This window comes from Populus trichocarpa, chromosome 3 (assembly GCF_000002775.5).
Source record: "Populus trichocarpa isolate Nisqually-1 chromosome 3, P.trichocarpa_v4.1, whole genome shotgun sequence".
NCBI lineage: Eukaryota > Viridiplantae > Streptophyta > Magnoliopsida > Malpighiales > Salicaceae > Populus > Populus trichocarpa.
In genome coordinates, this window is record NC_037287.2 from 8,750,656 (window position 1) to 8,765,598 (window position 14,943).

The following is a 14,943-nucleotide window of genomic DNA, read 5'->3' on the forward strand; positions in this document are numbered from 1 at the left end:
TAAATTATTTTATAACCTTAATTTCAAAAGCATTCTTAACCAAACATATTAAACTATTTCAACCTCAATTTCAACCACAGTTTTAACCAAACACCTATTTTTTCAAACCAACCTCAATTAAAAGTACTTTTTATAAAACAACTTTTTTCAAACCACAACCACAACAGCTACCGCAATACCAAACAGACACTTTATCAATTTTGTTTTCCTTTGTAGAGCAGGCCTTCCATCGTGTTGCTTGATGACATTTTGAAGAAACCACATTTGTATCTTCTCTTCTAAGAAATACGAGACAAAACACTTAAAACAGTAAAAATCGAACCTGCGTAAAGCAGCCGCTCCCCTTTTTGGTAATTTATGGCTGCACAGGGTAAATCTTCGCTCTGAGAGCGCTTGTCCAGCAGTAAACTTTCTCATGAACTGTCCATTACTAGAGTTGTATTATAAGTTTTTATGGGAAATAGATAAAGAGAGTTATTCCATTACTAGTGTTATATTATAAGTTTTTATGGGAAATAGATAGAGAGAGTTATATTATAACTATATGATAATTGAATTAATTAAAATAAACTTAAAAAATAAGGGTTATTGTCACATATAAAAGAAGTAACATGCACACATGATTATACAAACAAGTATAACAAGCCACTTATTATGAACGTGAGATCGTGGAAAAAAACTCAAAAAATTTCATGTATTTTTATTATGTGGGTAGCTCGTTAAGATTGGCATAAAACTTTATACACACACACATACACGTAGTTCATTAATTAAGTGCAAGAGGAGGAAGATTTTTAAGATTCCTTTTATCTTGTAAAAATTTAATTGAAGTATACTACATAATTTTAAATTAATTATAATGTTTTATTCTATTTTTAACTACACCTAAATAAAAATTAAAGTTTTCTACTTTTATCTATATAGAGGAGGAGTGTTTGCAATCCTAAACAATAAAACTGAGTTGATGGTGGTTGAGAAAAAAAAATGGATTGACACGTATGATAATATGATAAGTTCTATGATCCATATTTTATCTATTATATAATATAGACGATGGATTGGACTGTGGAAATTCATCATATATAGAGAAGCTAATTTTGTTACGACTGTGCTAATAAGACTTCTGACTTCGAAATTGATCTACTTGTCCTCTCAAGTTGCTTAAGCCTCTTTTTGCAGGAATTTGTGGTTTTTCCTTCCCTAATTTTCGTGTAGCTCGTAATATTTTAGAAATTCAAGCAGGCTGCTCTATATTGCGTCAGATTAGGCGGCTGAGACTAAAGAAAATTGTAGTCTTGCATGTACAGCTATGAATCCATGCATTAGAATTTACGTTGTTTGCCGATTCAAGAATAATAGTAGAAATGAAACTCTCTCTTGTGATCCGTTTCCACTCCAAAAATAATTGTAAAAATTTTAATTTTTTTAAAAAATATTTTTAAGATACACAAATAAACATTTATTTAAAATTAATTTTTTATATATTTTTTCAGATTGTTTTGATGTGTTGAAGTAAAAAATAATTTTTTTAAAAAAAAAAAATTTATTTTAATACATTTCTAAACAAAACAAAACTTTATAGCTACTACAATCCAAAACACACCAACTAAAATACTACTGGACGTAAATGATCGAGCTGCCTTCAAGTTGCCAACATAATAAATAATAAGAAGCTAGAATGGGAAACCAAACTTGCTGTTCAAACAAGTTTTCGCGCAACCATTTTTGACATGTATGCTGTGGTCCAGGATCCTCAAGCCTATATAAACACATGCTTAGAGCTAGATCATGTACACCATATCTATTCATTCAAGCAGTACGCAATAACTAAGGCAAAAATGACAGGTAACTCTCTGAAGTCTATTATGGTGACCCTCTTCATCTTTGCTATGGTACTGTCTCCGATACTGCCATCTGCTGAAGCAGGCCGTTTGAATTATCGAGGTGATTATTTACTTAAACGTAGTTCTCTCTCGAATTCATTTCTTGTTCATTACCAACACCTCATTTATTATTGATCTTACGCTTGTGTGTGTGTGTGTGTGTGTAGGTCTCCAATCTGGACCAATATGTCCAACTTGTGTATGCTGCTCACCTCCACCTCCAGGGTCCTGCTGCCCATGTTGTTCTACTCCTATAGAACCCTGAATCTACAACTGGGTCTCCATGAAACTATTTACGTTCGCTTATGATATTCATACACGTATACTGCAGGAATAAATTAGTATATATATGAATAGAAAGGATCAGTATCACTCTCGTTATTCTGTATTGTGTACTCCTTTGTGGAGACATATATATCCATGTTGTATCATCATGCACTGGCAATTTCAATAAATCAACGTCCTTAATTATTTTAGTAAGAGTCATTTAAACCCTAACGACGGTTAAACCTTTTTTTTTTTTTCTTAATAATAGCGATGCTCAACTTATTATCTTATGTTAGAAAGTCCTGCAAAAAAAAAACATATACGTTTCTTGTTTGGGGGGGAAAAACTCTTTAATTGATTGGTGGGTGCCATGATCCTAATATTGTGAGTGATTACTAATAAACTAATTTGTAATGATTGTGTATGTATTTCTTTTTATCATGAAAGAGAATTCGGATAGAAGATATTTTCTCGCTATTCATATTGCTAGTTAGATTTAATCTTAATTTAATTATTTTGCAGTCTTTTTTACACCCAATCAAAAGTATTGTTTTGTGCCGGGTCACAAGCACGCACTCAATGTCACACGAATCATTAATAATCAATTTATTTTCTCTTTTATAAGAGCATCAAGAATATGCTTCTTTTTTTTCTTTTTTTTACAGAAAATCAATGGTGTAATTCAGAATTTTGAATGAATACGTGAAAAGGACGTGATTGAAATTTTGAGTGAGGACGTGAAAAGGCATTGCAAGTCCGTTAAGAAAATGTGACTTTTATATTAAGATTTTATATTTGAAATTCTAATTTTAGTGGGTGTTTGATAATAATTAAATATCCAAAAGCACAGGTGAAAGTTATTCCTGCATGGTGCGATGCCTTGATTGGGTGTAAAAAAGACTGCAATATTTTTGACAATCATTACAAATTAAGGGGGTTGGTTCTTGTAAGGAATCTTTTTCTCCAGCCCCCTTTAACAATTTAGATTTTTAGTTGGAATCAATTATTACCATAAAAATGAAAAATAACATTTAAAGAAAAATATCAAGGAGATAATATCTCAATATACAACAAGTTAGATTAATCATATTTAAGTTTGAGACTTGCAATGAAAAAAAAAAGTTAATTGAAAAATTCATTTAAAACAAATATGAATGTTAATCCTTACTAAAAAAATAATTATATTAATTCATTTAAGTTGCAGATAGAAAGTTGAACATAATTACTTATTGTTTTTAGATACGAATTAATGATACAATATATTAGCTAATGACTCAAAATATAACTCATAAAATATCATTAGTTATAGCTTGAAAATCATAAATTTTATCAAGCAGTTGTACCAAAACAAGATATTAAAAGCAATTAGTATTCAATTAAAAAAATATTAAAAGTTGAGCAACAAAATATACTCCTATTATCAATATCATCCCATTATTTATAGCGCACTCTCATGACAGAGCTAGGCTTGTTGTTGGACCCATAGAGGTAGCTCTTGAGATATTTGAGTTCATATTGGGACAAGTCAGTTTATCAAGGAAGTTAGTCGTTTCATTGCTTTATAGGTGCAAACAGTAGAGTATCTATAGGTTCATTTGAGACACCTTACCAATTATAATTAAATTATAAAGAAACTAAAAGGGAATGGTGGTTCCTCATAGCTAAACCCCAGCTAGAAGAAACCTAAAAGAGAATGATTATTTCTCATAGACAAACCTAAAAATAGTATATTAAGAATTATCTACTTCGTTAAATAGTATGATTTCTTTTTTTTATTTGACTACAAAAACATCTTCATATAAACTTGTTAATTAAAAAAAAGTTTTCTTTTGAAAAGATGCATCTTCACTTTGACTTGATAGATTAAAAAAAATCTAATAAATTTTCTTACGATCTAAAATTTAAATCCAAGAATTCAATAAATTATATGTAATTATTTATTGGATTTTAATTTCTAAGTTCATGAAAGCTTGAAAAAACTTCACATAGAAATTTGGTTTTCTACTAACTGCGATCTTGGATCAAAATGTGTGGGCTTATGCCTAGGCCAACATATGTGAGCTTGCTTATAGGCTTGATTGTTCTTGAAAAAATAAGTCCATCATGGAATGAAAGACTCTCCAATACTTAAATCAATATGTTTATGAGAGAAAATATAGTAAGTTGTGAAAATTGTCCCTTGTTTTTACTTGATGACCCAAGGTTTTTATAGACATTGGTCATGCTCACCTCGAGATGTCGATAGTTTCACAATTGATAAAAACATTGGTGCTCATTATTGGTTGTAGTGCCTTCATTGTTATTGGTGAAAAGGTTGGTGGATGTCAACAACTTGTTAGCTAAAAATAATCATTGGTTAAGGAAGTAGGTTGTTGATTTGTATGGAAAGTGATTCATGTTTTCATTGTCAACCGTTAGCTAGAAAAAGTGTATACTTGTAGAGAATACATCAGTTGATCATAAAAAATATTGTGTGGGTGGTGCGGTAAAAAAATATTTCGATGTGTGCATAATGAACACTCTATTGGTGGACAAAAAGAGAAGTAGAAGTTGTGTGACGAGTGGGTGCACCACTGTTTTTGGGTGACACTTGCAGCCCACTCTAGCCACTTTTAGTGATATTTTGAGGTCTCATAAGGTTTGTCTCATTGATATTTTCTTAATGATATTAAATACATCAAAATCAGAGTCTATGTGTTCTTAGTGGCTTTTCCTCTCTCCTTTCTCCTCTCTCGTGCCATTTCAGCAGTGTAGAAGAAAAAAACAACGCATTTATTTGGATTTTAATAATGTTATTTTAGTGTTTCTCTAGCCTTGGATGATTGTTCCAAGCATATAATGTTGAATCAGATCATGTATCCAGAATTTTGGCATAATTTGAATTGAAAAATCTTTGACTTGATCTTTTGGCAATCTAACAAGTTTTGTAACTACTTTGTGAGTGATGGACTTATTCCCTCTAACTCTATATTTTTAAAGTGGTGAGTGATTTGTATATTTAAAATAGTGAGTTTATTCGCATCTCTATCTCTTAGATTTTTTACCTTAGGTGGTGGGTGAAACACTATCATTTGTTTTTGTGTGTTACATGTCCCTTTGCAATTTTCCTACCATCCCGACATCATTACATATTGTTAATTTATTAAAATTAGCCCCATTTCTTCTCCTTGATTTTTGCCTCTATTGACCTCTTCATCACTCTTTTGAAGTGTTGTGTTTGTTCATGTCCTTATAGAAGGAATGTAGTGGTTGATTAATTAGCAAAGCAAGGTGGCCATCTTTTGAACATTTGGTTGCTCGAACCTTTTAATTTTGGTTTTCTACGCTCTATAACTCTATATCAAACTTCCTTCATCTTAAGCAAGCAGTTTTCGACATGCTTTTAGCTTGTGTCTCATCACCTGTATGCTGATGGGCTAATCTTTGAGTTGATAGCATTGATGGCTTGAAGTCCTCTCTTTTGAGTAGTGCGTTTTGTGCTTCTGTTTCAGCTGTTATAGCCTGTTTTCTTGGCTTCTTCTATCCATCTGCAGCTAGCTTTTGTTCTCCATTTTGGTGCTTAAAACATTTAGTCTCTTGGCTTCTAATAAAAAAAAAGCATTCTTTTCTTTTATTTTTGTAAAGATGAAGAGGATTCCAAACATTGTCATTCAAAACATAACCTTGACTCATTTACCATCAGATTGATCTCTAGTTGACAATTAACTTGCTTGAAAGTTACTGGTTGGCACTAGTATCCATTATTGTCTCTAAAGTTGAGATGGAAGCGCTCTTGGCTGGTTAAGCATAATATATAACATGCTAATTTTGTCATATATAACAATAACATCTCCAACAATTGTTTTTAAAGCTTTTTTTTTTCTGAGAATTTTACATATGTTCACAGAGAAAATAACCAAGTAGCGGATAATTTGACCAAGTTCACCGAAAAATTGAATTAGTTGCATGGTTATAATTTTCTTTCATGAATTTATATTTTGCTTGACTTGTCTACTTTATTAACTTAACAATGAAGTGAGTTAAGTTTGTTTGGTTCATATGTAGTTTGTAATTTTTTTGAGTTATTTTTTGTTACTTTTCTTCTTTGTTTAGCCATGTTTTTCTTCGCTAAATGAGTTAATAAAATTCTTGTCTTCCATAAAATAAAATAAAAAGTTACTGGTTGGCATTTATTTTATTGATATAAAAATCAAGCAAGATTTTAGCTTAGTTGATCTTCTTCAGAGAAAACAATATCACAATAAAATGACAATTAGTTCTGATTTTTGTCAATTTTGGCAAAAAAAAAAAAATTAAGAGTGCATTAGAAAGTCTACAAACAAATGAACTCCTTTTTGTTCCAACCCTTCCCTCCCTTAATTCTATAGTTTCTTTTTTTCATTGTTTTTTTGCGTGTGCATGGAAAGAAATAAACTACAAGTTCAAATCTGAGTTACTACTGGTAATCCTACTCATAGGCCCACTAAATCATATGCCTATAATAATAATAAACAAATGCTGTTAAATTTCATGTGTTTTTATTCTGTGGGTAATATATATATATATGATTAAACATTATCATGAGTAGCAGTTATTCAATATATTTCTTATTATTATAATTGCAATATTTTTTGAAGATGTTGTTTAAAAGAACAATAACCTAAACGGAGAAAATAAAAGCATATAGAGTGGAAAAAAAACTACTCCATCTGGGCCAAAAAACTGAAACAACAAAAACATTTGCATTTCACTTGCACTTCCACACCATGCACAAAAAATATATCTTTCACTTTCCTTCATCTTCGATCATTTTATTTCACCTCTCACATCAATTCGGCACGATATTTCTTTTACAAGGCTGACTTGGCATGAAAAAAAAGAGAGACGGTTTTCGATAAAATAACATACTGGATATTTAATTTTATCACATCTAATTTATTATAAAGATATCCACAAGACTAACCTGTTTAAATGTAAAAGACCACCAAAAATATCAAGTGAGCCAGATACATTGTCTAAAAATAATAATGCGCCCACTCACCTAATACTTGTAATGCACATACCACACATTAAAAAAAAATAGTATTTGATGTTTAGGTCAAAATCCAAATATGCATGCACTTTTTGTGTATGTTTGGGATATGGCTCAAATGGCCACTCACTTTTTATGTGGTTGTTTGGGTCGAAACCCAAATAAACCCAAACAACCACTCATTTATTTTTTGCCTTACCCTTTCCTGCCTACATCCTTCCTCTCCACCTTTATCTCATGTTGTTTACCTCTTCTTATTCACCACGTAGATTGTCCATTACACACACACACCTAAATATCTTTTTAATTCCCGATGAGTCAGAACACAAGCTTTGCACACTGCCCATCACACATAAATTTTTTATTTATGATTAACTGTTATATTCTCTAAAAGTACATATTTTATACAAGCTGACACCACCTTTTCTAGCTAGTGGTCGAAAGTCCATACAAGCACCACATTCAATGCAAATTAGACACCTTCTTTCTCTACTAATAATTATTTTTAGCTATCGTATCATTGACATTCATCAAACACTTCACCGATAACATGTCAAATACTTTTTCAAAGAATTCTATACAATGCATGAACAAATATGTACAGAATTTAAAGCGTGGAAGCAAATAACAAACGAAAATGCATATTAACAATAAACATAAAAACCAAACACAAAAAGCAGGCAAAACAATGCTTAGTTCACAAGGTCCCCAGTGGAGTCGCCATTATGTCGCACGTGTGCGGCGTTGCGACGATCGTTCACCCTCTCAGGAAAACTGTATAGTGGTATCTGACAAATGTGGAGAGACAAGGAATTCTTGTCTCTTATCAATAGAAAATTTGAATGGGAGTCGCCACCTAGTATTCTAGTCACTAGGAACCCTAACTGGTCTTAGAGATCGGGTACGGAGACTGGTTGCGTAAAGGGAAGGTATTAGCACCCCAGCTACGCCCTACCTAAGGTAAGTTGCATTGTTTTGTTGTCTGATACAATCTAAAGTCTTGTTGTGGTTTCTAATTGTCGGTCTATCTACGGTTTAAGAAAAGTCCTCCTTTGTAAGGAGATCCTTATCTTATCGGGTAAAAACCTAACTGTTGTATGTTGTCAAACGAAAATACCTTTTTAATATCGGGAATACGTTTTACGTATAAATTCGTAATCCCTGATGTTAAAACAAAATAAAATAAAATTTTTGTTGTTTTTGAAATTTTGGTCAATGTTCTCTTGACTTTAATAAACTGGTTATTAAAGCCAAAATACATGCTAAAATATTTTTTTTTGGTGTATGAAAAACACAATATGATTTTTTAGCTTTGAGACACCTGGCCATATGCACAAAAACATTTTTTTTTCTTTTTTTCAATTTTTTTTGTATTTTTGGAAGTTTTGACGAAAATCGGGTATTTTAATACCGGATTCGTATTTTTTTAAAATAAATTACAGACTGATATTAAAAAAAAAGGCGTATAGAAAAAGAAGAAAAAGTCACAAAATTTTGAAAATAAAATTTAAAATTTTAAAATTTTTTTTTTAACTTGGCCGGATCCGGCCCAGTTCTGTGGGTTGGGCCGAATCTAGCCCAAATGCACGGGCTGGGCTCAACCCAGCCCGTGTGAACAATGCCCTCCACTGTTCACATGCTACGTGAACAGTGGAGGTGTGGCAGGGACCAAGCCGGAGAAAAAAGAAGGAGAGAAGGGCTGACCTGCGGTGGCTGCTGTCGTCGGCGGAGCGGCTGTCGTCGGCGGAGCTGCTGGAGCCGACAGGCAGCGACGCTGGTTGTGGCGCTGGCAGTTTGCGGTGGTGGCAGTGGCTCTGTTTTCTTTCTTCTCTCTCTCTCCTCTGTTTTTCATTCTTTTCTCGGTTTCTTCTTTTTCTTTTTTTCTTTCGATCTTCCCCCTCTCTTCTACTCTCTCTCTTCTCTCCTCCTCCTTCGTTCTCACTTGTCCTTTTTTTTTTTGTCTGTTCTACCCCCCTATTTTTATAGGCAAAAACAGGGGAGGGATATGGCAGTGGCCGCCCTCCACTGCCCCTCCAACACGTGGAAATTGTTTTTGGGCAAGTGGGGTTAGTCGGCGTTTTTTTGAGAGAGAAATGGAGGTGGAAAACAGAGGAAGAAAAATCTTCTCCTTCCCCTGCTTCGCGTGTCCAGGGGAAGAAGAAGACCCATAGTGCCGTTCAAAATAGTACCGTTTGGGTCTTTTCCTTTTCTTTTCTTTTTGCGTGAACAGTGCCGTTTTGGACAAAAGTCACAAAACGCGCCGTTTCATTTAAAAGGAAAAAGGCGCTAAACCTATGTCAAAGTCCAAATCAGTCTTCAATTTGTAATTTTTCCAATCAAGTCCTCAATTGCAATTTTGATTTTAAAAATCAATTCAATTGCATCCCTGCCAAATTCAATCGTCGGCCTTGAAGTTGGCCGCATTTTCCAAATTGGTCCTTGGTCTCGAATTAGTGCAATTTGACCCTCAATTGAGAAATAAACTTCTAATTTTTTCAATTTGACCCCTGATCCGGTTTTAATTACAACCCCTATTTACGCGTCTTTTCCAGTTTGATCCTTGGTTTCGGATTTCTTCAATTAAGTCCCTAATTGACCATCAAACTTCAATATTTATGCAATTAAGCCCCTGATTTGACCAAATTAACTCTCAAAAATTATAATTTGACTCCAGAACTTTAATTTCTTCAAATTAAAGCCCAAATTAATTCCAAAATCAATTTTTCTAGCAATCAAACCCTCCATAAATTCAATTAAACCTTCAATAAAATTTAATTGAGTCCATAAATATCTGATTTTGAACTTTTCTTCCTCAAATTGAATTTTCTTTATCAATAGGGCTCTCATTAGTCAATAAAATATTGTCAAATTTTAATCTTTGTATTTTTGAACCTCCTCAACCAATTTTTGACCATTTTCTGAGCGTTCTAGCATCTTTTTTTTACTGATATATTTTTTTATAATATTTTTTTATTTTATTTTTTATTTTTTTGAAGAGAGAAAAAAATATGAATTGGGAAATAACCCAAAAATGGGTTATGACAACCTTTTCATGGAAGCACTTGTTGTTTATACTAATAACAATTTGTAATTCTTTCATGCACATTTTTCAACATGTCTTTTCTTAGATTCCTAGTTCTAAAATATATGAACAATTAAGAGATTACAGCAGAGATAAACCTTAGACATCAAAGGTCCCCAATTCTAATTGAAGAGTTGTTTTACATGTGCTCTAGTTTTCCATGCCCAGCATTTCACACATTTTTTACTACAGCAACTTTGGCAAGATTCTATTCTTAGGGAATTTTCAACAAGCTCACTAGTACTAATGATATCTATGATTATTATTTTTCAAACTAAAGTGTTAAACATTAAAAAAATTTAAGAATGCGCATGCATGGATCATAGGATTATGATTCAAGTGTGGCTGATTTATGGGCTCTACTAATCCAAGTGATCCATGCATGTTCTTACTTTTGACTGCTATTCTTTATTTTTCAGCAAGTACAAGAGGAGGAAGATTTTTAAGATTCCTTTTATCTTGTAAAAATTTAATTCAAGTGTGCTACATAATTTTAAATTAATTATAATGTTTTATTCTATTTTTAACTACACCTAAATAAAAATTAAAGTTTTCTACTTTTATCTATATAGAGGAGTGTTTGAAATATCATTTGACATCACTTTTTTGAATGAGCACTTTTGATTGAATGAGCAAGCAGTGATTACATGCATGCTTCCGATTGGACTGTGGAAATTCATCATAGAGAAATTCATCATAGCTTGCTAATAAGACTTCTGACTTCGAAATTGATCTACTTGTCCTCTCAAGTTGCTTAAGCCTCTTTTTGCAGGAAATTGTGGTTTTTCCTTCCCTAATTTTCGTGTAGCTCGTAATATTTTAGAAATTCAAGCAGGCTGCTCTATATTGCGTCAGATTAGGCGGCTGAGACTAAAGAAAATTGTAGTCTTGCATGTACAGCTATGAATCCATGCATTAATTAGAATTTACGTTGTTTGCCGATTCAAGAATAATAGTAGAAATGAAACTCTCTCTTGTGATCCGTTTCCACTCCAAAAATAATTGTAAAAATTTTAATTTTTTTAAAAAATATTTTTAAGATACACAAATAAACATTTATTTAAAATTAATTTTTTATATATATTTTCAGATTATTTTGATGTGTTGAAGTAAAAAATAATTTTTTTTAAAAAATAAAATATTTTAATGCATTTCTAAACGAAAAAACTTTGAACCGTCACTGTTACCATAATTCAAAACACACCAACTATAATACTACTGGGCGCAAGTGATCGAGCTGCCTTTAAGTTGCCAACATAATAAATAATAAGAAGCTCGAATGGGAAACCAAACTTGCTGTTCAAACAAGTTTTCGCGCAACCATTTTTGACATACATGTATGCTGTGGTCCAAGATCCTCAAGCCTATATAAACACATGCTTAGAGCTAGATCATGTACACCATATCTATTCATTCAACCAGTAAGCAATAACTAAGGCAAAAATGACAGGTAACTCTCTGAAGTCTATTTTGGTGACCCTCTTCATCTTTGCTATGGTACTGTCTCCGATACTGCCATCAGCTGAAGCAGGCCGTTTGAATCATCGAGGTGATTATTTACTTAAACGCAGCTCTCTCTCGAATTCATTACTTGTTCATTACCAACACGTCATTTCTTATTGATCTTACGCTTGTGTGTGTGTGTGTAGGTCTCCAGTCTGGACGGCCAATATGTCCAGCTTGTGTATGCTGCTCACCTCCACCTCCAGGGTCCTGCTGCCCATGTTGTTCTACTCCTATTGAAACTGAATCTACAACTGGGTCTCCATGAAACTATTTACGTTCGCTTATGATATTCATATACGTATACTGCAGGAATAAATTAGTATATGAATAGAAAGGATCAGTATCACTCTCGTTATTCTGTATTCTGTACTCCTTTGTGGAGACATAACCATGTTGTATCATCATGCACTGTCAATTTCAATAAATCAATGTCCTTATTTTAGTAAGAGTCATTTATTCCATAACGACGGCTCAACTTATTATCTTATATTAGAAAGTCCTGCAAAAAAAACAAAAAAACAAAAAAAAAAAAACAAAAAACATATACGTTTCTTGTTTGGGAGGGAAAAATTACCACATGGTACCTATGTAGATCAAGACTCTTTAATTGATTGGTGGGTGCCATGATCCTAATATTGTGAGTGATTACTAATAAACTAATTTGTAAATGATTGTTGGTGAATTTTGACCTTCAAATGAATAGAAATGCTTTAGATTTACAATTGTGTATGTATTTCTTTTTATCATGAAAGAGAATTCGGATAGAAAATATTTTCTCGCTCTTCATATTGTTAGTTATATTTAATCTTAATTTAATTATATATCGGGGCAGAATTAGGGGGGTTGGTTCTTGTAAGGAATTTTTTGATATTCAAGTTATAATTAATAGTAATAAATTGAGTTATTAATTAATATCTCATCCGTCTATATTTGTAAATTCAAATAATAGTAAATGGAAACAATTACTTTCTTAAATAGTCAAATTAATGTAATTATTGTGAGTTTTCTTTTTAAAGTCATTTCTAACTTTTACCATTATCAACATGAGAAGATTAGAAGAAACATTTTGAGTTGTAGAAATAATGGAATGGAAAGAGATTTTGAGTTTGATTATACCATTTTGTTTCTCACTTTAAAGTGATTATTTCTTAATATCAAATTTATTTAATTTTAAATAAATGAGTTATGTAAACATACATATTATTTTTTAAATTAAATTAATCATAATAATTACCCAATTATTACCATAGAAATGAAAAATAACATATATATATATATATATATATATATATATATATATATATATATATATATATCATCTTCTACTTGTATTGCTAATTTTTGGCTTTTCTAGTATCAATTTTGATTTACCTTTTTATAAGGAGATAATATCTCAATATGCAACAAGTTAGATTAATCATATTTAAGTTTGAGACTTGCATTGAAAGAAAAAAGGTTAATTGAAAAGTTCATTTAAAACCAATATGAATGTTAATCCTTACTAGAAGAATAATTACATTAATTTATCTCTCTAGAAAAGTGATTTGTTCTATTTAATTTATATTATTAGTATAATTGATGATTTTTTTAGATACGGATTAATGATATAATATATTGACTAATGACTCAAAATATAACTCGTAAAATATCATTAGTTATAGCTTGAAAAACATAAATTTTATCGAGTAGTTATACCAAAACAACATATTAGAAGCAATTGGCATTCAATTAAGAAAATATTAAAAGTTAAGCAACAAAATACACTCCTATTATCAATATCATCCCAATATTATTTATAGCGCACTCTCATTACGGAGCCAGGCTTGTTGTTGGGCCCATAAGAGTAGCTCTTGAGATATTTGAGTTAATATTGGGACAAGTCAGTTTATCAAGGAAATTAGTTGTTTCATTGCTTTACAGATGCAAACAGTAAAGTATTTGTAGGTTCATTTGAGACACCTTACCAATTATAATTAAATTATAAAGAAACTAAAAGGGATGAATCGAATGATGGTTCCTTATAGCCAAACCCCAGCTAGAAGAAACCTAAAAGAGACCTAAAAATAGTATATTAAGAATTATCTACTTCGTTATCCGGTGTGATTTTTTTTATTTGACTATAAAAACTCTTCGTATAAACTCGTTAATTAAAACGAAGTTTTCTTTTGAAAAGATGCATCTTCACTTTGACTTGATAGATTAAAAAATAATCTAATAAATTTTCCGATGATCTAAAATTTAAACCCAAGAATTCAATAAATTGTATGTAATTATTTATTGGATTTTAATTTCTAACCTCATGAAATCGTGAAAAACTTCACATAAAAATTTGGCTTTCTACTAGCTGCGATCTTGGATCAAGATATGTGAGTTTATGTCTGGGTCAAGTTATGTGAGCTTGATTATGGGCTTGGTTATTGGCTTGATTGTTCTTGAAAAAATAAGTCCATCATGGACGGAAAGACTCTCCAATTAAATCAATATGTTTACGAGAGAAATAATGTGCGAGAGAATTGAGAGAAAATATAGTAAGTTGTGAAAATTATCCCTTTGTTTTTACCTGATAACCCAAGGTTTTTATAGATATTGGTAATATTCACCTCGAGATGTAGATAGTTTCACGATTGGTAAAAACATTGATGCTCATTATTGGTTGTAGTTCCTACAATACTTTTGGTGAAGAGGTTGGTGGATGTCAACAACATGTTAGCTAGAAATAATTATTGGTTGAGGAAGTAGGTTGTTGACATGTATGGAAAGTGATTCATCTTTTTACTGTCAACCCGTTAGTTAGAAAAAGTGTATACTTATAGAGAATATGTCAATTGATCATAAAAAAATATTATGTGTGGGCAGTGCAGTGAAAAAATATTTCAGTGTGTGCATAATAGACACTCTATTGATGGGGAAAAAAAAGAGAGGTAGAAGTTGTATGAGAAAGGAGGAGAGAGAATATGCCAGAAGAAAAAAAAAGTAAAAGTGGGGAAGGAGAGAGAGTGAGTGGTTGTTTGGGTCAAAGCTCAAACAATAATTATAAAAAAAAAAGTTGTTTGGGTTGAAGCCCAAATGAATCTTCATTATTTTTTATATGTCTAATGCATGTATTGGACATGCAAGACGAATGGGTGCACTGCTGTCTTTGAGTGACACTTTTAGCCCACTCTAACCATTTATAGAGATATTTTGAGGTCTCG

At 31.8% G+C, this 14,943-nt stretch overlaps 3 long non-coding RNA genes across 3 annotated transcripts; 2 read left to right on the plus strand and 1 right to left on the minus strand.

The window, feature by feature from the left end:
- The first annotated feature begins 1,654 nt into the window (after window positions 1–1,654).
- Window positions 1,655–2,363, plus strand: LOC112326874 (uncharacterized). Its single transcript, XR_002980863.2, has 2 exons — window positions 1,655–1,944; window positions 2,051–2,363. It is a non-coding gene; the product is annotated as an uncharacterized LOC112326874 (long non-coding RNA).
- LOC127905112 (uncharacterized) lies at window positions 1,894–12,152 on the minus strand. Its single transcript, XR_008058828.1, has 2 exons — window positions 11,941–12,152; window positions 1,894–2,095 (listed from the first exon to the last, which is right to left on the minus strand). It is a non-coding gene; the product is annotated as an uncharacterized LOC127905112 (long non-coding RNA).
- LOC7478366 (uncharacterized) lies at window positions 11,585–12,195 on the plus strand. Its single transcript, XR_002980862.2, has 2 exons — window positions 11,585–11,792; window positions 11,893–12,195. It is a non-coding gene; the product is annotated as an uncharacterized LOC7478366 (long non-coding RNA).
- Window positions 12,196–14,943: the final 2,748 nt, after the last annotated feature.